The sequence below is a fragment of the Peromyscus californicus genome, unplaced genomic scaffold (genome assembly GCF_007827085.1).
Source record: "Peromyscus californicus insignis strain IS unplaced genomic scaffold, ASM782708v3 Scaffold_11__1_contigs__length_118956290, whole genome shotgun sequence".
Lineage (NCBI taxonomy): Eukaryota > Metazoa > Chordata > Mammalia > Rodentia > Cricetidae > Peromyscus > Peromyscus californicus.
The window spans coordinates 20,778,841-20,803,387 of NW_026294402.1; the positions used below are offsets into that span (position 1 = coordinate 20,778,841).

Here is a 24,547-nt window from a genome sequence, read left to right on the forward strand (position 1 = left end):
TGCCAAAGCTCTGTAACTGCCCAGCTCACCAAATGGATGCTGTGTAAGCACCGGCTTTCCTCTTTCTGAGAGAGAAGGTCTGTCTGGGTTGCCCAGGCTGAAGTCAAATGTAAGCCTCTCAACTCAGTTTCCCAAGTAGCTGGTAAATGTGTGCTGCAGCCCCAGGTTAGGTTTTAGCACACCATCAACAGAGAGTGGCTTCTTGAAGAGGAGACCCAGGCTCTCTGGACACACTGCCTTGTTAAACAGGAGGTATGTTCAGGTCTTTCACATACAATAGACCATAGATAGTGCTCTGAGATAACATACTGGCTCCATTCACCACACAGCCAGGGAATGTGTGTGCAGGAAAAATTGAGCTGCAGCTCCCAAATTCTACAACAGAGAAAATGGCTGCACAATTACTTAGCCAGGACAAAAAAGAAAGATGGAATCCAAAGCTGGAAAGAACATTAAAAGTTCTCTAAGAAATAGATTCTCACTTACGTCATCTACCTCAATGTATCTTGCTAAAGCCGTTCCTCTGTGAGCACAGACCATATGTTAGACACCACCAGGAAAGATAAGAATAGCTTTCTTATACCATATTTTCACAATTCTAAGATGCATAATTATTTTTTGCACATTTTGGCATCTCTGAGATGACATAGTTCTTACAATTAATAGCATGTAATGATGACATAGTTCTTACAATTAATAGCATGTACTACAATTTTAATGGTATGTGAAATAATTGTTTCCTAAAATCATTTTGTTCTTAGAGTTACTGAATTACAGTACCTGGTGCTTCATGGTGCAATGTTTTTATCTTACTTGATTTTGGTGAGCTGGGCAGTTACTAAGATGTGGAATGCTCAACAGATCTTCATTATGTCCTTGACTAGAATATGATGGGGTCATCACCCTACTCCAAAAATATTGTTTTCTCACAATATCACACAAAATATTTATAGAGTAAAAACTCCATGGAAACAAGGACTTGGTTTTATTCACTTATAAAGCACCAGAGTATGAAGTATTTCTTGGCCAAGAGTAGACATTTAATAAATATTTATTGAATAATTGTTGTATTCTAGAAGGGAATGAGATGTCAGAGAGAGACAGAGAGAGAGAGAGAGAGAGAGAGAGAGAGAGAGAGAGAGAGAGAGAGAGAGAGAGAGAGAGAACCCTATGGCCCTGTGGGCTGTGTGGGCTGGGAAGTTTATACAAAGGGTGGCGGCTATCTTGCCATCTTTTTATGTTGATAACGTCTCATAAATCACTCAAATCATCCACCCCACAAAGCCTTCTTTGGGTCAAGCCAAATGCAGTTGGTTCCCAGCATATTGCAAAGCATACTGGTTTCTACATCAGATGAACTAGATTTATATCCCCTCTGATTTTAACCATCTGTTGCATAAAACTTTTGGGAGAGAATATTTAAGTTTTCTTAGTCTTGATCTGTGTTTATCTGCAAAATTAGAAATAATAGAACCTTTAGGTGTAACTGTGAGTCTTAAGTGGATCCCAGCTATGGTGAATGAACCCAGCTCACAGCTTGACAATGTTTCTCACCCTGATCTACTTCAGCTCCTAAGATATTGTGAATTTGATTCATAACCTGTTCTCCAAAGCTCAAGAGAGTACTTGACACATTTCAAGTGTCCTTAAATATTTCTTAGAACTCAATCATTCATTTACTCCATGCTTAAACACCTACTGTATGCCTGCTGTATACTAGAGTCCATTCTAACTACAGGGTGCACCATTATCTTATTAACAGAACTTGGCAAACTCCTTACACATGGGATGAGGATACAGCTCACTGGCAGAGAAATTGCCTAGCATGTACAAGGCCCTGAATTTTCCTCAGCACTGTAAGAAAAAAAATCCTTGTCTTTATGGTGGGAAGGTAGGCAGATGGACAAGACACAAATAAATAAATTATGTGCAGTGGTAAATGCTATGAAATAATAAATAAATAAAATAATAATAATAATATGAAAAACCAATAAAACAGAAATGGGATAGGACACATGGAAGATGGGTGGGGGTGATTTGTTGCAGTATTAATTTTAATGTAGTGACAGTTGAGCAGAAATGCCAAAGAGATCATGGAAATCTGGTAATCTAGGTAAATTTAAAGAGAAATTTAAATTCATATAGGGAGAAATGGAAGAAAATAGCTAGAACATTCCAGAAGGTGGGAACATTTGACCAAGAGCAAATTAAGTAGAGTCCTTGGGTGGACAATGCTAAATGGACGTCTACTAGAGTGTCAGCCCTTAGAACATCAGGATGAGGGTTTACATTTTACCTTAGGTACAATGCTGAATCACAGAAGGCTCTTAAGTTGGTGGCGAAGGGCAGTGTCACTGGAAACTACCTGATAAAACAGCCTTTTCTGGGTGCATTAAAAAGGACAGTGGTTGTGAGTCTAGCCTTTGATGGCTGAGCCATCTCTCCAGGTGGCACATACCTTTGATCCCAGCACTCGGGAGGCAGAGCCAGGTGGAGCTCTGTGAGTTGGAGGCCAGCCTGGGCTACAGAGTAAGTTCCAGGAAAAGCATCAAAGCTACACAGAGAAGCCCTGTCTCGAAAAAAAACAAAAACAAAACAACAACAACAACAACAACAAAAAGGACAGTAGTTTCACTTAAAAATCTACAGTTGGGCATCACGATGGGCCACCAAGAAGAATCTGCTTGGCAAACTGCAGGAAATATAGGCCTTAGGTTAAGACAGAAAAGCCTGGGATTTGGGGGATACAGCCCAAGAAAACCCTGACAGTCGGTTCTAATGATCTCCCAAGGCTGCAGCAAATGACCCTTGTTCAATTTTGCTTCTGACTTAAAAGCATTTCTCTCTGGAATGTTCCACACTTAGGCCAATACTAGACAGCCAGAGTCATCAATAATAAGAATGATATGCAGGACCTGAGAGGGGGACATACCAACTAGTTAAGACCATGAAGAGTAGAGAACAAAGTGCCTTGGAAAGCTCAGATTTACCAGGAATCTGCAAGAACATATATCATGCCAGACGCGAAGGGCTTTTGGTTAAAAGTATGCTATGTGAAATTATCTAGACAGTTTTCATAAAGCAGCATGCCTATAATTAATCATATCTAAAAAAAAAAAAATACACGACCCCATCAGACTTCTCAATCTGACACTGACTGGAAACATCAAGAAAGGAAGAAAAAGGAAAGAAATGAGGCCTAATGCTTTACATTTGGAAGCATTTCTCCTTTAGCCTTCAGCAAGAAGAACAGAGGTGTGGGAGGCTGCAGAAGCAAGGGATGGGTTTATAAACTCCAGAGAGAAGGCACAGGAAGCAGCTGCATCTTTACGTAAGATCCTTGAGTCCTGCTACTGTGCTGTGTGACAGTGGAAATCTACCACCGAGAAAAGGAAAAAAAAAAGGTTGCTGAAATAAACTTGGTTCTTCCTGACACAAGTTAATGGTTGTCATTTTGCCTGAGATCTTCCAGGTGTGTTAGGAGCCTATAGATAGCTCTAGGCTCCCCAGAAGGACAGAGACTAGGAAAACACACAAAGAATTGGCTTATTTCACTTGAAATGTATCATCCTATTCCAGAGATCCTCAAATGTTTTGCTTATGTAATCCCCCAAAGAAATTTAAGTTATGTAACCCCACATATTTTCAGTTGACATATGAAAATTTCCATCATAAGGTAAAATAAGATGATTGACCATAACTAGAACAAATATTTCATGATGTTATTTGATAAAAACAGGTCTTTAATCCTCAGGTAATAAAGCATTCTAAATCTGATAGGAATCATGTAAACATTTTCTGAGCCTTCTCTATTCAAAGTTTCTCAACATTTGTACTTGTCCTAAGAACATTCCAGTTCACCTGAAGAGAATGAACATGTGCCTGCTTTCTAGGTGTGCCACATCCAGAGCCCCTCCCACAAACGCCATCACTCACCCCACCTCTATATGGGTGTGACATACTTATCATTAATAAAGAGATATGTCTTCACTAACTGTAGTGGTTTTCATGAGAATGGCCTCTATAGGCTCATATATTTAAATGCTTGGTCGCTAGTTGGTGGAACTTTTTGGGAGGGATTAGGAGGTGTGGTCTTGTTGGAGGAAGTATATCACTGCAGGTGGACTTGAAGTTTCAAAGGCCCATGCTAGGCCCAGTCTCTCTTTGCCTGTTGCTTGTGGATCAGATGTAAGCTCTCAGCGATTGCTCCAGCGTCATGCCTATCTGCCTGCTGCTGTGCTCTCTGCCATGATGATCATGGACTCTACTAGCCTCTGGAACCATGAGCTCCTAATTAAATGCTTTTTTTCATAAGTTGCCTTGGTCATGGTGCCTCTTCACAGCAATAGAAAGGTAACTAAGACATTAACCCAGTGTTTCTTTGTTTTTTATATCTATATGCACCTATAAAACAGAAAGAAATTTCTTAACAGTTGAAATAACACAGTCACACCTAACAAAATATTTAGTCTATATTAAGATGTCTCACAAGGACGCAAATGCCCTTTAAGGCCAGTTTTAATAATCCAGGCTTCCACTCAAGGCTATACACTGCACCTGGCTATTGCATTTCTTCTCATCTAGAAGGTGCATTTTTTTTTTCAAGACAGGGTTTCTCTGTGTAGCTTTGCGCCTTTCCTGGAACTCACTTTGGAGACCAGGCTGGCCTCGAACTCACAGAGATCCGCCTGCCTCTGCCTGCAAATGATCCCCTTCAAAAGGGGGTGGTAAACAGTGGAAGAGTGAAAAACACAAGTCTCTCTCATGATGCTGATGGACTGCTAAGTCCCCACCCTCAGTTTGTGCATTCCTTTGCTTTCTCAGTGTGGTCACAGGCAACAGTGGAATAAGGCTGACTGCACTGGGTCATTTCCACATGGGGACTTCTAAGAGGAGCTTGACTCTGGAGCTTCTTCACTGGCCTGAGGAAGACTTGTGGGGTGCATTGCGGTCTGATTCCCACCACCTCTCATCCTGTGCACATGATTCTCCAGTACAATGTTGGCATTCCTAGCTCTCAGTGTCTTTCTCCTGGAGAACAAAGCTGGTATTGTGAAAGCCAATGCAGGCTCGCAGGTAAGTTTTAGAAAAAGCAGACAGAAAGTTAATGATCTGGAAAATGACCCCTTTAAAACTACAAAAAGTGTTCACCTTCCAAAGGTATAAGGAACCCCTCAAGGTTCAATGAAAGAAGTAGAATGCTAAAAACAAATTTATTTTAATTTATAATTAATTTAATATGGGATTTAACATAAGAATTTGATCTTCCTCATCATCTTGGGGAGCTGGTCACAGCCGATTGCTTCTATGTCTAGTGCTGAACTTAAAAATCAGAGAAGGCATTTGGGAAATAAAGATGGCAGTGAGAGCAAAAAGCCAAAGCAAAGGAGCTCAGAGGGAGAGACCGGAATCTGCTTTAACGTTCTGCCTCAAGCCTCCAGCTTCAAGCATCTGGTACTGCTGGAGATGCTGAAGTCCATTAGAGTGCCTGATGCCTCTCTTACTGGAGGCAGAGAGGCTGGAGATGCTGCTGTTCCACCCATAGGGCGGAGAGGGTGGGTAGCAACAGCACGAATGAGTGAGCTCCAGGAACACAAGAGCGTGCATCAGTTTCCAAGAGTGAGGAGAGTGCAGCTCACTTGCTGTTTTAGCTGTCTAGATTTCACACATACAAGGTCCCATAGTAAGCCCATTCCAGTGCACGGGTACACAGAGAAGGGACATCTGGAGGCCACAGCTTCAGTTGAGCTCAGCTGATGGTCAAATCCACCAGGTAAACCTTAGCCTTTTAAAGGACCACTGCTTGTATAGACAACAAAGGGCCAGAGATTTCCTTGAAAGTTACACTTGGGAGTTGGGGATAAAATGTATAGCTTTGTTGCATATTCTAAAAGTCTATTAAACCTAAAATTCCATCAGCTGGGGAGAAGATGACTTCTTTACTTCAGCGCTTTGACAATGAATGAACTAAGAATGGAGAAGAGGAAGTTTAAATATTATGGACCTAGGTGGGTGAGGGGTGGCTAGTAACCTCTCTAATGCTGAGTTTATTCGTCCACAAGAAGGGCTGATAAATAACTACTGTGAAGATTATATTATAATAGCACACATAAAGCTAAAGTATACAGTGTCAGCATATCACAAGTGCCTACTAAAGGGACGCCATTATTTCAGAGATGCTTTATAGCTTCTCAGTTAATAAAATTGTGCTGAGACCATAGATCCACTGAATTTCTGGACAGTCACACCAGGCAAAGATTGGTTAAGCTAGAGGTTGGAGCTTTCAGTATCATCAGCTCAAGTCCTCTAAAACCAGAGTGACCCATGTCCTCAAGGAGAAGAGTGGAACACAAATCTGATAGGCCTAACTCGTTAGCTTCCAATTGATTCCATTAATCGCTGAAGGCAGAAGACAGTAGCCAATGAGAAATGATGCTTCATCGCTATTGAAATGCATTGTTTCCTGTAGGCAGATTCCTCCTCCATGGTTCTTCATGCCTCAAAGAGCTGAATTGACTTGGGAATCATGGGAGTAAATAAAGTTGTGAAGAGCGGGGGAAAGGTCATTTTGTTCTATCCTAATGTAATTTTTCCTCCCTCTGCTTTCTTCCACTAATATATGACTTAAGAACCACAAATAAAGCTCATGGTCAGAATACACCTGGCCTTAAATTAATCAAAACTGTGCTTTTGACAAATACAAACCCAAGTCCAACTAGCTGTAAACAAACATACACAAAAAAGAAGGATGGCAGGAAGAAGACGGGAAAGAAGGAAGGAAAAAAGCAAGGAAGGAAGAGCAGGGAGAGGGGGGAGTTACGCTTTCTTCTTTATTTGCCTCAGCAATGCATATTCCAGAGGAGATGAACTCTGGATTTTGCAGGGCCTTAGCAAATACAACCTCTAGGTTCTCTCTCTCTAGCCCCGGCTGTCTTCAAGCTCACAATTCTCCTGTCTCACTCTCCTGAGTATTAGGATTATAGGCATGTTCCACCATGCCTGGACAAGTCTGAAATATCAAGTCTGGATTTTTGTCCATGCAGAATATGACCTCCTCTAACTCTATATACTCAATAAACAAGTAGTACTTTTGTACCCACTGGCCCATTTCCAGCTTTCTATTACTTTGTCACAGACCTCCCCTGACTCACTTAGCCCATCATGCTTTAAAGAAAGCCCATGATACTCACTTCACAGGATTCTGTGAGAATTACAAAGGTATGCACCAAGTCCCAGCACACAGTGTACCTGTTACACTCCGTCAACATCATCAGTGCTTTCCATGGGCTGCGTTGCCGTCAAGAGATCATATAGCACACTTCTTTACCACAAAAGTCTATCAAAGTTTTCTTTTTTTAGAAATATTTGAATAAGCAGCAGAACTTTCAAAACAAAAATAGTGCTTACACTAGTTCAAGATGAAACACACACACACACACACACACACACACACACACACACACCCAATGATTTAAGCTATTATCCAAGCCGCGTCTGCTGTTTCAGTCTTTAACAAAGGGTCTTTTTACACGGCAGCAACAGCTGGGAAAGAAAAGAGGGAGATTGAAGCTGGCTCCGCTGTCCTCATCTACTATCCATAAATGATCTTTTCACAAGGACAGCCGATAAAGAGAAGAGGGAAGACAGAAAGCATTCTTGACTTAGGACTAGAAGAGCACCCCTCCTCCCCACCACCCATGTCTGGTTCAGATATGCAGAGTGGCTTTCTCAGGGCTGTGCCTCTTTTGAATTATGAGTCTCCCCGGCCCCCCCACCCCCACCCCAGGCTTCATATTAAAGACAAGACGCAGCTGCTGGGGCCTCCAGAGAGTTCCTAGCAGTCTACGATAGTGAAATAAAATACCATGTTATGCTAGCTAGTCCTTTCTTCACATGGGCTGGGCTATCTCAGGACCAGGACAAAAGATCCCAGGCCTTGCTTCTCTTGAGATTTGTGCCATAGTCTATACAAACCTCATGTTTTCATGTGTTCCCTGATGATTTATTTTTGAGACTGAGTCTCACCATGTATACTAGGCTGGTCTTTAACTCATTATGTAGGCAGAGCTAGCCTGCAACTCACAATCCTCCTGTATCAGCCTCCCCAGTGCTGGGATTACAGGCATGTACTATCATGTATGTATGATATGGATAGTTATCTTCCAGAAAAATCAGGTATGTTTGTATGGTACATATATATTCCTTCTCTTTGGAATTCTGTCCTGAAGGAAGACAACTACTTTACTTACAACTAGAGGGAGATTGATGACCTTGTGCCCCAGACGGTTTAGTACGCTGGCAGTTTGTGAACTTCCGTTTTCACCTTTTATGTCCTTACTAGTTGAGGCTCATGTCACACAAATGGGCTGGTGGAACTGCTTCTGCTGTTGCATGCTCAGCTTGATCCATACCAGAGAAGAACAGAGCGCACATTGGAGGAGAACAGAGACGGCTGAAGGAGCACTGGAACATTACATGAATATCTGTAGTAATAAAATGTTGAGCAGGTGTTGGGGGTGCTGTCTAGTTTAAAGTGTAGTAGAGGGTGCTATAATTTAAATATGTAATGCTCCAATGGCTGTCCTTCATGTCAACTCTACTGGGAAGATGTAGAAACTTCAGTAAGTGAAGAGTATGGGAAGGAAGTTAGATGGTTGGGGCTGTACCCTTGGAGGGACTATTGGACTCTAGCCCCTTCCTCTAGATTTCCATGCTGCCATGCGGTGAGCAGACTTCTTACCTTGCATGCCCCCAACCATGATGTTTTCCCTATCACAGACCCCAAGACACAGTCCCAAGTGACCCTGGACCAAAACCTCTGAAACAAGCCAGAATAAATCTTTGGTCCTTTACATTGTTCATCTTGGGATTTTGGCACTGTTACAGAGAACTAACTAACACAGAGAATGGATTAAAAGCAAACATGATGTCCCATCCTCACAGTTTGATTGCAATCTTTGGACGTACCTCATTCAGAAATCTTTACTAGAATACAGCAGTTGTCAGCTGCTAAGAACCAAATTATTTCTGAACTGATGATGACTTGGGGGATGTATATGAGAGAACTGGAAAGGACCTAATTCATGATGCAAATATAAAATTATATGTTCATTCAGGTATATGAGTCCCCCCAAGCAAAATCTGAAGCAATGGAACTTATCAACTGAGGATTGAAGGTGGATTCTTGTTTTTCTTCTTCTCTCTTTTTTTAATTTGTTAATCATCAGGGAACACATTATTTTAATAAATATAGTAGAGTTAAAATAGTGCATTGAATATATCTATGTCATTTTTTAAAGAAAATAATCCAAAAGGAATCGATCAAATGCAATGAATTATTAACTACATCCTGAACAACTTCCTTATTTTTAATTATGGTACTTTCCAGTATCAAATATATTGATTTATGTATATTTTCTTCAAATTCTCTGAGGTTTCTGTGAATTAGTAAACCAATCCTACCATAATTTTGATTTGGTCTTCACAAAGATATTATTACATAAGTATTCTTTTAATATCTCTATATGAATAAGGAAACAGAAACCTAGAGAGGTAAATGACCTACTTTGAATAACATAGCTTGAATATGAAGATTCAAAATCAAGCTCGGCCAAGCTTGGTGGTGTACTCCTATAACCCCAACACTCAGGAGCTTGAGCCATGATGATGGCAAACCCCAGGCCAACTTGGGCTACAAATAGATGGAGAGACCCTGCCTTGCTCTACTCCCACCCCCATCCCAAAACCAAATCTCTTTGAATCCTGAATAAGGTATCCTAAAGTCTCTCTCTGGCTCTCATTTCTTCCTCTCTTCTCCCTACTCTTCCCTCCCCGTCCTTCCCTTTTTCTTTCCCTTCTTTACACCCTTCCCTTTCATCCCTCTTCCCTTCCCTTCCCCTTTCTCTCCCATTCTCCTCTCTCTCTCTCTCTCTCTCTCTCTCTCTCTCTCTCTCTCTCTCTCTCTCTCTCTCACACCCTTTCTCCCCCTCCTCTCCTTTCAGTGTCAAAAATATGTATCTATGTATGTTTTCTACATACTCTCTAAGGCTTCCATGAACCAGTAAACGTCCATTGCCAGAGAGCCTTGCCAGTCCCACACTGCAAAGATAAGCAGGATGATGGACAGTCACGATACCAGACAACTATGAGGTCATTACCAGCTGCTAGACTCAATCCCAAACTAAAGGCTGTTTAGGCTGGGGCTGTCCTTGCATTTTGTCATTTGGATGTATGAATGACAATCATTAACTTAAAAACCACTTTGAAATGACTGTGAATTTGGCCAACTAGTTTGTATACATGTGCTGTCGATGTGAATAATTTGCATCCGAGATTTGCTTTGATGTCTTTGTAGAAGCATGTTTCACATTCCAAGCACTATCCAGGTCACAGTTACACTTTCTCCTTGATTCAGCACAGAGGTACATACTTCTAATCACTAATACTCTTGGCTCTATAAACACACTGCTCCACAGGTTCACATACGTTATCTCATTTAGCCAAGGCTTATCGGAACCAAACGGCAGCCCAGTGGTCGTACAAGTCACTGGCAGAGCCAGCTCTCCAGTATAGGTTGACCTTATGTCAGGTCTAGTTCTGAGTGTGGCATCCTTACAGGAAATAAAAAGAAGTGACTCTGTCAAGGAATGTGGACTCTAGTAGCAGACTATTATAAATGCTCACAGATGTAATGATAAAAGGCAGAGTGCAGCCTTATATTAATTACCCTCTCCGACCGACAGATAAGGAATTGTAATGATTTCTAAAAAGGAATAGACCCTTAAACTATGTGCAATGTTTTTTAAAAGAACTTGGAAAAGAGGAAGCCACAGAGCATGCTCTGAGATGGGCAGCCTTCCAAACACCACAATCTCTTCTGTGGAATGGCAGAGCCAGAAGTTGGGGTGGGGTGTCCAGAAAGTCAGTGGCTGGGATAGATTTAAAACTCGTATGTGCTTCTGGAGATAAAGGGGTCAGAAGGGCCAAGGGAAGATTAGAGCTAATGACCCACAGGACTGGAAGTTGGGAGTCTGCTGCTGTCAGAGCAGCACAGGCCATAAAAGGATCCAAGAGTTAACTGCTAGTGTGGAAAGGCCCCTGAAGGTCAAGACCTTTTGCAGTGTTCATTTATTTTTCTATAAATAATTTACTTCATCAACTATAGTTTTTAGGACAGCACATATTGTGTTAACTTATGATCATTACTGGGTTGAGAGAAAAAAACAAAAAACATATTTCAAGTTTTTTCTCTATATTTGTGACTTTGTGGGGGAAATCAATGCTAAGAGTCATTTTCCTGAAAGGTGGGAACCACTATATCAATAGCCCAACTCCAACGGTTTCTACAGGACCTCACACTCCAGCTATTCTGGTGATAGACTGGTCTTCCCCTCCAAAATACTACTTTTCATAAATGTCTATGCACTTTGCTTTTAAGCGGATTAACAAACGTCAGAGGGATGCAGTTGTGGAGTTCAGTAGGTTGGTGGAAGAGAGGTAAGAAGCTCCAGCCATCAGCACTTCGTTGTCAGGTTGTTCTCTCAAAATGAGGAGTGCATTCTGCATTTGCTGCTTGCAGTCCCTTGGGATGGCAAAAGCCACGATGCAAAGAGATCTCATAAAAAGAAGCTCATTTATGCCACACGTGCCCTTCATAATGGTTATCAGATTTCAGCTATCTTTTTCAAAAAAATCTTATGGGAACTTGCAATGTACTAGCAGAAATTCGTATGGAAGAGCCAAGCATTGGCAAGCCCAAGAAGGTTTTTTTTTTTTTTAAAAAAAAAAAGAAAGAAAGAATCTTGACTTTGAAAAGTATTTACATACATTCCAGAGCATTCCAAGAACATAAAGAATAAACTCAGCAGAGAAAAGCATTCCATGCCCCAGATTTTGTCTTTGAAACTGGGATTTGTGTGGAAGAAATACATTCTGTTTCTGCTATACGGAGAGAAACGAAACAGAAGTCAAAGGCCCAAATGAAGTGTTCTTGGAAAATTCGTGAGAGAGAAGGGCAGACACCGAGGAGAAACTTTGCAGATGGACATGCTTTGCAATTTGAGCATTTTTGAGCTTGCAGTGGAATTTTAAAGCCATCCAGAAACAACAGATGCTTGACCCCAAATGCTTCAACTTCTGGAAGCCCAAACCAAGGCTCTGAAGGGAAATGCTGGAGTTGTAACATATGAAGAATAAATTCAGACATTTTTTTTTCTCCAGCAATCGGTTCCAAGGGGTCACTCCGTGGGCCTGCTGGCCTGCCCTCTAACTCTGTGGCCTGCTGGCCTGCCCTCTAATTCCGTGGCCTGCTGTCCTGTCCTCTCATTCCATGGCCTGCTGGCCTGTCCTCTAATTCCGTGGCCTGCTGGCCTGCCCTCTAATTCCGTGGCCTGCTGGCCTGTCCTCTCATTCCATGGCCTGCTGGCCTGTCCTCTCATTCCGTGGCCTGCTGGCCCACCCTCTAATTCCGTGGCCTGCTGGCCCACCCTCTAATTCCGTGGCCTGCTGGCCTGTCCTCTCATTCCATGGCCTGCTGGCCCACCCTCTAATTCCGTGGCCTGCTGGCCTGTCCTCTAATTCCGTGGCCTGCTGGCCTGTCCTCTAATTCCGTGGCCTGCTGGCCTGTCCTCTCATTCCGTGGCCTGCTGGCCTGCCCTCTAATTCCGTGGCCTGCTGGCTCACCCTCTAATTCCGTGGCCTGCTGGCCCACCCTCTAATTCCGTGGCCTGCTGGCCTGTCCTCTCATTCCGTGACCTGCTGACCTGTCCTCTCAGCAGTCAGTGATCCTCTATATTCTAAGTGATAAAAGTTTCTGTCAAATGGGAATATTAATAACTCAAATCCAAATCTTTTTTCTAGGTTTGACTTCAATCTCCTCTCTTCTGGCTTGCCCTGACTCTTGACTACATTGAGATCTCAGCAGGAAGACCCCTCTAAATATTATTTATTCCCAGAATTTTATATGTAGAAATGGTTCACAGATTATGGCTTCACATGCCAGAACTACTTAGCTAATTTAATTTCCATAAGCAGTCAAGCTAGGACACTGTGAGTATGTAACTAAAACCCAACTAAAACTAACTCCCACCAGCAATTAATAAGCAAAGTCCACTTTGCAAGTTTATTTTTCCTGAGTAAATGCTATAGATAATGGATACATGTCAAATCTGCTTTGATTAAAAAATAATATATCTTTCATTCTAAAATCAGATTATCACTATTTTATTAGTCGTCTGACCAACTGTGTCCTTCTATATCTATTTAAAAATGAGCACCATGTAGACTATTGGTTCCCTCTGTTCAGCTTCCAGAGAAATTTCTTGTACACCTCATTTACCAAATAAACTTCCCAGCAAGGTAACAAGGTTTATTTACTTCCAGAAAGACAATTGAAATAAAGATGTGTCATATTTTGCCACAGGAATACTGTCAAATAGCATCTTTGGGAGAAAGTGGCAGTGTGGCCCCAGTTTTAAAAGGCAGCCAGGATCTCAAATTGCAACTGCACTTTAAAAATAGACAGCAGCTATGATTATAATTTAGCTCCCCAGCACGTAAGCATGGTATGAGCAGGAAGTGGGGGTGCATCTTCCTAGCCTGATAAGAGCCTCTAATGCAAGACATATGTTTTGCTGCTTAGCTGGCAAGCAAGGCCTAGTCAGAGGAAGAACAGCATATATATTTATCTTAACCTAAAGATCAAACTTATAAATCTTGGAAGATTTTTTTAAATTACTTTTAAATGAAACCATGACATCAAGGGTGTATGGCATAGACTCAATTCTGAAAAGATATTTGTATTTGGAAAAAAAATAAAGATCTGAAGTAATTTCCAGAGGAAAATTCATTAAGTTAGCTAGGCATTGCAAACCTTTGTTATCTCCCTCAGCATGGCAGGGTCAGTCCTAGAGAATCACTGCTAATCAAGAAGGCATGTCTAACAACAACAACAACAGCAACAACAACAACAACAACAAACTTTCCCAATGTCTATAAAAAGTCAGGACTGAGCTCTCTAAGGATTTTATGTTTCAAGAACATTTTACAATATCAATAACTGCTCATAGTTCATCTTAGGACAAGTAAAAATATGACAATGAATTTGGGGTTACTCTGATATTTTAGCTTCTAAACTCTGAAATTAGTGTTTTAGAGAAAGAAAACACAACAGCATGGCTCAGCAGTGGACAACCAATAGTACATCAGCGTATAGACAGACCAATCACATTGTCCAGTTTTCAAGTCTATATTAAAGACAATGAAAAGGAGCCAATGTCCAAAGTCTATCATCAAAATTCAAATGGGATTTTTTTAAACCTGTGATATAGTTCATAATAAAAAAAAAAGTCTGAGACATGTGGAAAACAACAAAAAAGCAATTTTGATTTTGGCTTCTATTCCTTTACAAACAGAAGTCTAGGGATATTTCTCTAATTATTCAGAGTAAGAATGAATTTACTCATTCAACAAATATTGTTTCTTATACATAAGGTTCTGTTGTACTTGCTAGAGATCTGGCAATGGGAAAGGTTGATAGGGTGATGCCATTCAAGCAAGACTTGACAGTCAAGAAGCAAGTAAAAAAAAAAAATAATAATAATAAGTTCTCCAAACCTTCAAGGGTGAGGTATTAAGGAAGACAGAAGAGGTGGGGCTGTTTAAAAAGATGCTCAAGGAAAGCTTTGTTTGAAATGAGACCTGAATAACTAGAGGAAACAAAATGACTCTCCCTCCTTACCCGTCTCCCCCTCTTTTTTCTCTCTCCCTTGTAGGAACCCTAAGAAGCAGGTGCTAACGCACAAGTCCTGATCATGAAGAAAAGCTAGTCAAGTCGGAAATGGTGACTGCTAGAGAGGAGGAAAGGAACCTGGAGGAGAAGGCTTAGCCCAGATCAAACCAGAGCTACTGCACCTTGGTAGTGTGGTTTGAATGGCATGTCCTCAAAGGCCCCTGTGTTAAGGGCTGAACCCCATCCTGTGGCACTATTGGGAGTGGTGAGACTTTTAGGAAGTGAAGTCTACTTTGCTGTTCTACAGAGTCCACAGTTGGTGTGCTCTTTGGGGAGGTTTAGGAGGTGTGGCCTTGCTGAAAGGTGTATGTCACTGGGGTGGGCTTTGAAAGCTTAAAGCCTCTGTCTCCTTCCAGTTATCTCTCTGCTTTGTGCTTGCAGTGGAGGATCTGAGCTTCCACTTCCTGCTCTCGCTGTCATGCATGTCTGATGCCAGGTTTCCCTGTCTGGATGGACTCCACCCCTCTGGAAATAGTAGCCCAAATAAACGCTTCATTCTATAAATTGCCTGGCCTTGGCCATGATACTTTATCACAGCAACAGCTAAATAACTAACACACCTAGGAAAGGAAGTTATGTCATTGGAGGCATGCCTTTGATGGGTATATTGGGATCCTAGCCTTTTCTCAGTCCCGCTTTTACTTCCTGGCAATCAAAAGGTAAGCGACTACCTCTGTCTGTGCTCCCACCAAGGTGTACTCTTTTGCTACAGGCCCAGGGGCAATGTATCTGCCTATTATGGACTGAAACTTCCCAAAGCGTGATCCCAAACAAGCCTTTAAGTTGATTTTTCTCAGGTATTTCGTCACAGTGATGGGAAGTTGATACATAAGGGAAGATCATGTTCTTTGGAAAAGATGGTCATATTCTAAAGAGATTAAATGAGTCAGGATCATGTAACATTGGACACCCCAGTCTCCCACAATCCTCCTCACTTTTCCTTAAACATCATCTTACCTATAACTTTCTATATCCCTAGATCTTCCCACTTATTTCTGTTCCTCCTGACCCCTGTGAAGCCATCTGTTCTCTCTGGGGCTTTTTTTTTGTCTTTAATATCACTTAAAACATAAATTTGTACCAGGCAGTGGTGGTGTACACCTTTGATCCCAGCATTCAGGAGGCAGTGACAGGCAGATCTCTGTGAGTTTGAGATCAGCTTGGTCTACAGAATGAGTTCCAGGACAGCCAGGGCTACATACAGAGAAACCCTGTCTCAAAAGAACGAAAACAAAAACACTCACAACATGAATTTGTGGGTTTTTTTTTTTGTGAGTTTGTCTCCTTCACTTAAGTATAGCTACATCTAGAAAACCAGCTAATGTATTTTAGTGGTTTTAAACCCTCAGAGTGAGTACTATTGCCTTCTACAATGGGAAGCCCAAAATAAATTACTCGACTATTAAATTAAGGAAATTGGAAAAAGAAGGAATCTGTAATTTTCTTCTATTCTTGAAGCCATGATTTGGTTATTGCCTACATTTAAAAGCTTATTTTTGAGATCACTGATAAAATCTTCCTAAAGACAAAAGAATATTCTCTATGGAGATGAGAAAAACAAGAGAGTGATCCTTCTCTTCAAAGTATTTCAAATTCATTCTTCAAGTTCATTTCCTTCTTTGGGAAGTTATAATGTATTGCTTTCCCTTTGGTGGATGAAGTGGTAACACTTTAATGGTGACTTCACTGGGGATATGGCTGCAGCATGTCTGTGGCTCACTGTTTAGGTTATTTTTCCATTCCTGGGTGATGACCTCTGCTTTCCACTGAAAGGATGATACAGTGGTGTAGCTTCTATCTCAAGTGAATAAGATGAGACCAGGATGGCTGAGGATGCATACCACAGAACAGAATTCCTACTGAAAGCAGGAAATGTAACCTTGCTTGGACAATAACTGATAATAGTTTCTTAGGGGTAGATTTTGCCTAGATGAAAACAAACTTGGTAACATGCAGTTGGACTTTCTTTGGACTACCAGCTCCCAAGTAATGACATGGAGACTTCTTATTAATTATGAAAGCTTGGCCTTAGCCTAGGTTTGTTCCCAATTATCTCTCCAAACTTAAATTAACCCATTTGTATGAGTCTACCTTCTACCACATGGCTTGTTACCTCTCCTAGTACAGTATGTCCCACTTTCTCCAAATCTGGCTGGTGAATCCCCTGCCTCTCAGATTTTTCCTCTGAGTTTCCTCTCTCTCCCTAGAAGTCCTGCCTATCCTTTCCTACCTAGCTATTGGCCATTCAGCTCATTATTAAACCAATCAGAAGGTGCCTTGGCAAAGACACATCTTCACAGTGTACAAAAATATTATTTCACTATAGCAACACATATTGCATTTGAAAATAGGATTTAGTATGGTTGTGAGCCTTAACATGGAAGTTTATGACAAATATCTCTAAGACAATGGACTGAAACACTGTCAAATTAATACATGCAAATCAATAACCTTCACATACACAAAACTGTTTAAAATATAAAGAAAAGTACTTATAACAGTAATAAGTTATACCGTATTCATTCTGACTCAGTTAAGAAAAAGGATATTAGGACCTGAAAATCACATAACTGCTACTTGACTAAACAGGCAAAGTCTGAAGATTTTTACAATATGTTGTATTGTCCTGGCTGTCAAGAAACAGGTCCTCTCCAAAGGCATAAATCAACACAATCTTTATGGAAGGCAATTTGGCAACAGTGTAAATTGCAAATAATTTCCTCCTTAACCAATTGGTGCTGCTTTTGCGAATTTATCTTTCATTAGCTCCACTATTTAAAATAGTTCATGTGAAGCATGGTCATGTTGTCATAACTCTAGTTATGTGAGATGCTTGAGAAAAGTTCTTTAAGGTTATCACATTTAGTAAAAAAGTAAGTAAATAAATAGAAAGCAGTTATAGATGAGATGTTGGTCCTAGTCAGAGTACATGCACAAGTCTTGGATTGCATCCCCAGCACTGGGGTTGAGGAATGGGTAGGAGTTCTACAAAACTTTGGCAGATCTATAAAACACTGTTTAAAATGAAAAGTGAGTATGATTATATGTTGTTTTGATAAAAGGTAAGAAAGCCAAGGCTAGGCAGTGGTGGACATGCCTTTAATCCCAGCACTCAGGAGGCAGAGCCAGGTGGATCTCTGTGAGTTCGAGGCCAGCCTGGTCTACAGAGCGAGATCCAGGAGAGGCACCAAAACTACACAGAGAAACCCTGTCTCGAAAAACAAACAAGCAAACAAACAAACAAACAAACAAACAAGAAAGCAAAGCTGTCTTGTGCCTTAGGGCATTATTCCTTCATTGAACACTTCAAGGATAGATATAGAAGTAGGACAGAATGGAAAGTCAGAAATTACTCATGAAAACAAAACTACAGGAGAGATAGCTCAGCAGTTGTTAGGAGCATGTAGTGATCTTGCAAAATACCGTATTTGGTTCCCAGCACCCATGTATACTGTCTCACAATTGTCTGTAACTCCACCTCCAGGAGAATTAGACACTTGTGGCCTCCATGGGCACTTGCACATAGCCACACAGAGACACATACACACGTATGTACACATGATCCTTAGTCTCTTAGCTGAGGATCCTGTGGGCTACCCATCACTGGACCATAGGAGCTGGGAATTCTCCATTCTGGCTACCCTGAATGTAGTCTGGTATGGTCACAAAGACTTTGAGTGGGCACAAGCCACTAACAGCACAGACTTTTACTCTATGGCAAGAGCAAGGCCTTAGTGAGCACTTCAAAATTTCAGGCTTCAGTGGTAGGGACCATTTTCACTTTGCCTTCAGGTTGACATAGCTTCAGCTATTTCTTGATGATCCAGCACCAAGTAAAGGAATAGACAGTAAAATTTTCATGTGTGTAAGTTTTAGAATATTACTTTAGTGCAGAGAGGTTAAAAAATGAACAACAACAAAAGCAGGGCTTCATGTAGCCCAGGCTGGCCACAAACTATGTATGTTACAGAATCTGGCCTTGAACTCCTGATCCTTCTGCCTCCAGCTTCCAAATACTGGGATTATAGGTATGAGCAGAGATTTTTCATTAAAATTTTAATATGTTGCTAAACATTTAAAATACGGCTGAAGGGGCTGGAGAGATGGCTCAGCAGTTAAGAGCACTGGCTGCTCTTCCAGAGGACCTGGGTTCAATTCCCAACACCCACATGGCCCCTCACAACTGTCTGTAACTCCTGTTCTAGGGGATCTGACACCCTCACACAGTCATGTATGCAGGCAAAACACCAACGTGCATAAAATGCAAATAAATAAATTATTTAAAAAATAAAAAAGGGATGGAGAGATAGCTCAGCAGTTAAGAACACATACTGCTCTTCCAGAGGATCAGAGTTCAATTACTGGCAACCACAACAGGCGGCTCACAGCCATCTATAGTTCCAGCTCCAAGGTATCCATGCCTCGGACCTCTGCATTCACCTGTATTCATACACACAAACACACAGAATTATAAAATAATAAATTTTTAATTAAAAAATAATAAAAAAACTGGGTGGTGATGACACACACCTTTAATCCCAGCATTCAGGAGGGAGGGGCAGGTGGATCTCTGTGAGTTTGAGGCCAGTCTGGTCTACAAAGTGAGTTCCAGGACAGCCAGAGCTGTTACACAGAGAAACCCTGTCTCAAAAAATCAAAATAAATAAATAAATAATAACCACCCTTCTTATTATTTTGTGTTTTTTAAATTAGTGTATGAGTTGAGAGAGAAATCTCTAAAAGGAGAGCTGGAGTAGAAAGAATGGAAAAGAAGACTTACTTACTCATCAGCTGATGCCATTGTGATCTGGATTTTAAAATATACCACGTAGACAAAATGAATTTATATTAATAGACCAAAAAATGAAAGCTCTCATAATAATCCTTTAAGCAAATATAGAATTTTGAACACTGAACTGAAGTAGTGGGATGTCTTTGGTCCACAGAAGAAACATGCCAGCACACCATGTTAGGTAATGTGATAAATACAGAAATTCTATTTTCCCTTAATGGCAACATTCGCTTCCAAAGCAAGCTGTCAGCAGGACGCAGTTTTGCTTGCGTTGCCCAGCTTAGCAGATGTCTTTGTCAGGAATGTGACAACTATGGTCATATTTATTTCACCGAATATCAAGTGGGAGAGAGAGATGCCAAGTCCTCTTCCACAGCACGTGGTTAATCACATCAAGCAAGCTGCTTGCACCTTTACTCTTTGTTACTTGTTCTGGAAATTATCACAAAAGGACATACCCGACTCTGCTCCAAATTGAATCTAGTTCAGAGTTGCTATCACTGATCACACATACTACGTAGACTACACAGGGAAAAGGATTACTGTTCCTTGTGCTTTGCTGTATAATAATGCTGAGTCACATTCACCAGGCATTTACTCTGTACCAAATTACGAGTAAGTACTCTGCAGTCATTATCTCTTAACATTATGATCAGAGGTTCTCCCTGATAATGACGTAGAGTCTCTCACCTTCACTACCTTCCTGTTAACATTTTATTATTTGTTATATCATCTAATGACTTGTTTTGATATGATGAGTACTGTGAACTTTTGTCCACTGAATAATTCTTACTATAGAGAGTCTGTAGTGAATAGAAAATTAATTTATAATAAATGTCAAATTACTGCTAAAAACAAATTTTAAAAAATGACTATCCCCCCAAAAGTGAAATTTGATCCTTAGTTTTATGAATTAAAAAGAGGCCACCCTTAGCCGGGCGGTGGTGGCGCACGCCTTTAATCCCAGCACTCGGGAGGCAGAGCCAGGCGGATCTCTGTGAGTTCGAGGCCAGCCTGGGCTACCAAGTGAGTTCCAGGAAAAGGCGCAAAGCTACACAGAGAAACCCTGTCTCGAAAAAAAAAAAAAAAGAGGCCACCCTTAATATGACATTCAACAGTTCAGTGAGCAATTAAGTGTCTACTGTGGATGTGCCTCGTGGTCATCAAGTTATACATCAAAATGAATTTGACCCTGCTCCTGTCTTTCAAGTGGAGCTCTAGTGGAGAAGATAAACAGTCACTTTTGTGCAAAGACAGATTTAAGAATTTTCTGTATTCTAGATATTAATTCAATGTAAAAACATGAGGAGTCTCTTTTTCTGATTCTGGTGATGGGGAGAAAGCCTTTTGGAGGAGAATAATTTGAAGCTGGCTTCAAAAGTCCCTAGCCCTATGAATGTTTGAGGACCCAACTCTGGTCTTCCTTGAGCTTTGCAAAAATGAATTTGAGAGGAAGCCACAAGACAAAAGCAATAGCTTAAGAAAACATGATTGAGTACAAGTCATGTTTAGGGACTTTCACAGACCAAGGCAGACCAAGAGAGATTAAGTTGGACTAAACTAAACAATAGAAGGACAATGAGTAAAAAAGGAAATCCTTTGACCTGAAGGTGTGACATGCTCAGGTAGAGCCTTTTGTAGAAAACTCCAGCAATGGTGCTTTAGAATGCAATATTTAAGATACTGGTCAAGAAAGACAAATGAGCTGAAGAATGGGAAAGCACGCTAAAGAATCGTTAGCGTGTGATTCCACCAAAGGGTGGAGAGGCTGAAAGGAGTAGGGGAAGTCTGCTGTAAAGTCCCATGCAAGGATGATAGGTTTCTCGCTATCTTCTAGGTATGAAATGGACAATGTGATCACGAATACATGGTATCTGTGGCTACCTCAGCAAAACAAAAAGACATTAAAGTAAAAGAGGGACAAGTGGAGAAGACAAAGGAGGTCCACATAAGTGGGAAGGGGATAAAAAAGGATAATAGAGGGTGAATATATTCTTGATACATTGTGTATATACCTGAAATTGTCAAAAATGAAACCAACTGTTGAAAAAAGAATTAATAGGCTTCTGAGGAAGGGTAGAGAACAGGGAAAATTGGTTTGAGAGTTAATGGTGAAAGAATACAGTGTTAGATCCATTAGTCGAGATGAAAAACAACACAGAACTAAAGATATGGTGCATTCAGTTTAGATAAGAGTTTAAAGTGTCTGCAATCCATCAGCATAAGATGATCAGCATTTAGTAAGAAATGAGGGCATGATTATGGGAAGATAGATGAGGGCTACCAAGCTGGGTGTCATCGTTACAATGGAGATAGGCAGACTGATCAGCCAGAAGATAGGTTGAGATAATGAAGAGGCTGTTGGGAGTTAGAAGACAAAGACTGAACAATGAATTTAGAGAGTATGGACATTGTTATTTAGAGGGGTTGTTTTTTGTTTATTTTTTTATTTGGTTTGGCTTTTAGGCAGAAAAAGAATCTTGAAAGGAAGCTAAATGGAAAACAGGTCAATAGCACAGGAGAGAACCAGAAGACTGTACCAAGGACACCAGTGGAAGACGAGAGCTCTCGTAAGGAAAGAGTGGTCACTGTTTTAAGTTGAGCAGAAGATCTTAGTAGGTTTTGGCTCTGAGAATTTCAATAGGCTAGTGATGCTGAGAATCAAGTGAGAGAAGGAATCGAAGTAGGTGAAATTTGTAGGTGAAGGAGACAAACACACCATGAATGGAATTATCATTCAAGAGCCCTTCTCTTTTGGGTAGGAGAGCAAAGGGCAGGAGATGTCAAGGAAGGGATGTCAAGGAAGAAAGCCTCAAAAAATATGCAGAAACTAGATAACTGATGAGGTCATGTCAAGACTGCTGCGAAAGGGAAAAAAAGATCGGTGTATGTAATACAGTTGCTGTGCTTGTCTCTAAAATAAAAACTTATTTATTTTTCAAATTTTAGAAAAATGTGGCTCTGTTCCAATCTGTGGTAAAACTACAGAGAAGTTAAATAGGCTAGGTGATAATCTGGGCACAATTAAATAAATAAGTAATCAAATTGTATGACTTCTAGCATCTTCTAAAACAGGCAGTAAACACGGTGAGTGTAGAAATTTAATGAGACTACAGAGGATTGAAATAGCAGGTATTATTATTTTAAGAGTAAATTAGTGAGAGGTGAGAACCGAAGTGCCCAGTGTTGTTGAGTCCCCAGGTTAACTGCATGGGAGGCATTTTAGATCATCCAAATAACCTAATGATGTTATACATTCCAGAAATGTCCAGGTGCTTGGAAAAGGGAAAAGAAAATGCAGACAGATGTGTTAACCAGAGCTAGAAATTGGCTGAAATAAGAATAGTGGGTCAATGGGGCTGGAGAGATGACTCAGTGGTGAAGAGTGCCTACTGCTTTTGCAGAGAGAGGGTCCAGGTTTGCTTCCCATCATGGCAGTCAAATGGCATACAACCACTTGTAACTCTAGGTGATCCAACACCCTCTTCTGGCCTCCAGAGCCACTGCACTCACATGCACCAAGACATACACATATACTACACACATACATATAATTAAAAACTAAAACTAAAATCTTTATTAAAATACCAGTTAAGTCACCATCCAGATGCAGTTAAAAGCATAGTGGCATAAACTGTGCCTGCAATGGTTTTTTATTTTATGGGGAAGGGACTTATAGAAGCTTGCAGGATGGAGAAAGTACAAAGGGATAAGCCAGGAGTGAGACAATAAGTAGAAAAAGGAAAAGTAAGTGGTCTAAGAAGCTCCAGTATGGAAAAGCTAGGGATAACAGTAAATCTTAGCTATTACTGGCTTGCTAGAGAGGATTTGAGGCAGAACCATGTGGAAGTGAAGGAGGTCAGAGTTTAAAAGATGATCAAGATGGATTCTGAATCTTAAAGAACACTTTCATTATAGATTTTTTCCAATGTTACAAAAGCTATATTTGTATTGTATTTAAAAAGGATAATAGATAAATATTCAGAAAGACACTTTTTTATTCAATAAATAATATATATTGAGTATTATAATGTGTTCAATGTGAAGCTATATTTAAAAAGCATGCTATATAGAAGAGTCTTTTGTATATGGTGGCTTAATTAACATTCAGACATCAGTTTCTGCCATCTGTAGTGATGAGTGACCTTGAACCGAAAGTAAAAAGTACAAAGCAGTTACTTTGAAGAATGGAAAACAATAAAATAGGAAGGCCAAACCTAGTAATTATGAGACATCACCCTACAATGAAACAAATAGTTGAACCAAGTGAATAATAGTGATTCTTGAGAAATTGCTTATGCTCATCATGAAACTGCCAGTCATTTCCTTACTGTTTTGCCTTGGAGTATAAGCTTTCACTCTCTTTCCATGTCAATGAATCCAGAAAGACAACTTTTCTCACCAATACATCCTCTGGGTTGTCACAGGACTGACTTAGAGGCGGCACATCTGGAGCCACTGAACATACAAACCACAACAAGCTGGGCTCACTGGCCCTTTGTACCCAGGATGGGACAGAGCCACAATTTTCTAAAGTTTGAAAAATAAATAAGTTGTTCTTTTTTTGTTTTGTTTTTTAGAGACAAGTACAGTGACTCTATTATATACACTCATTAGGACACTGTGCAGAGTTGGGGATGTTGTAATCATCCCACTGAAAGAGGAATTGTTAGCCCAGTGTTGAGAATATATGTAAACAGGCTCTGGGAGTACACACTATCTCCGAATCTTTGACCAAACACTACAGCATCTATTTACATAGTTTTCAAACACTCTTTAAAGAAGATGGGGAAGCCCTATTTTTGTATTACTTAAGTTGAATATAGACAAAAACGTTAATTATGAAAGTTGCATGGCAGATAAGAAAGTTTATTGTATTTTCCTTGTATAATTGGATATGCTTGAAATTTCCTTTAATAAAAAGAAACGAGTAAATCTTTTTTTCCCCTTACTCTGTAGCTCATACT

General features: G+C 40.5%; 2 long non-coding RNA genes across 13 annotated transcripts in view; one reads left to right on the forward strand and one right to left on the reverse strand.

The window, feature by feature from the left end:
• LOC128120852 (uncharacterized) overlaps window positions 1-24,547 on the forward strand; it is an 88,787-nt gene that overhangs the window by 55,033 nt on the left and 9,207 nt on the right. For 4 of the 10 annotated variants that reach the window (XR_008221965.1, XR_008221966.1, XR_008221969.1 and 1 more), the window contains 2 exons: window positions 4,825-5,076; window positions 14,772-15,447. This is a non-coding gene — a long non-coding RNA (uncharacterized LOC128120852). Of the gene's footprint in view, window positions 1-4,824; window positions 5,077-9,116; window positions 9,177-14,771; window positions 15,448-24,547 lie in introns of all 10 variants that reach the window. The other 6 variants (XR_008221963.1, XR_008221967.1, XR_008221970.1 and 3 more) reach the window with 4 other exon arrangements.
• The window catches only part of LOC128120886 (uncharacterized), a 40,480-nt gene that overhangs the window by 13,330 nt on the left and 2,603 nt on the right, over window positions 1-24,547 (reverse strand). For 2 of the 3 annotated variants that reach the window (XR_008221991.1, XR_008221979.1), the window contains exon 1: window positions 7,191-9,110. The exons of the other annotated variant lie outside the window; for it this stretch is intronic. This is a non-coding gene — a long non-coding RNA (uncharacterized LOC128120886). Of the gene's footprint in view, window positions 1-7,190; window positions 9,111-24,547 lie in introns of those variants that run through there. 3 annotated transcript variants of the gene reach the window in all.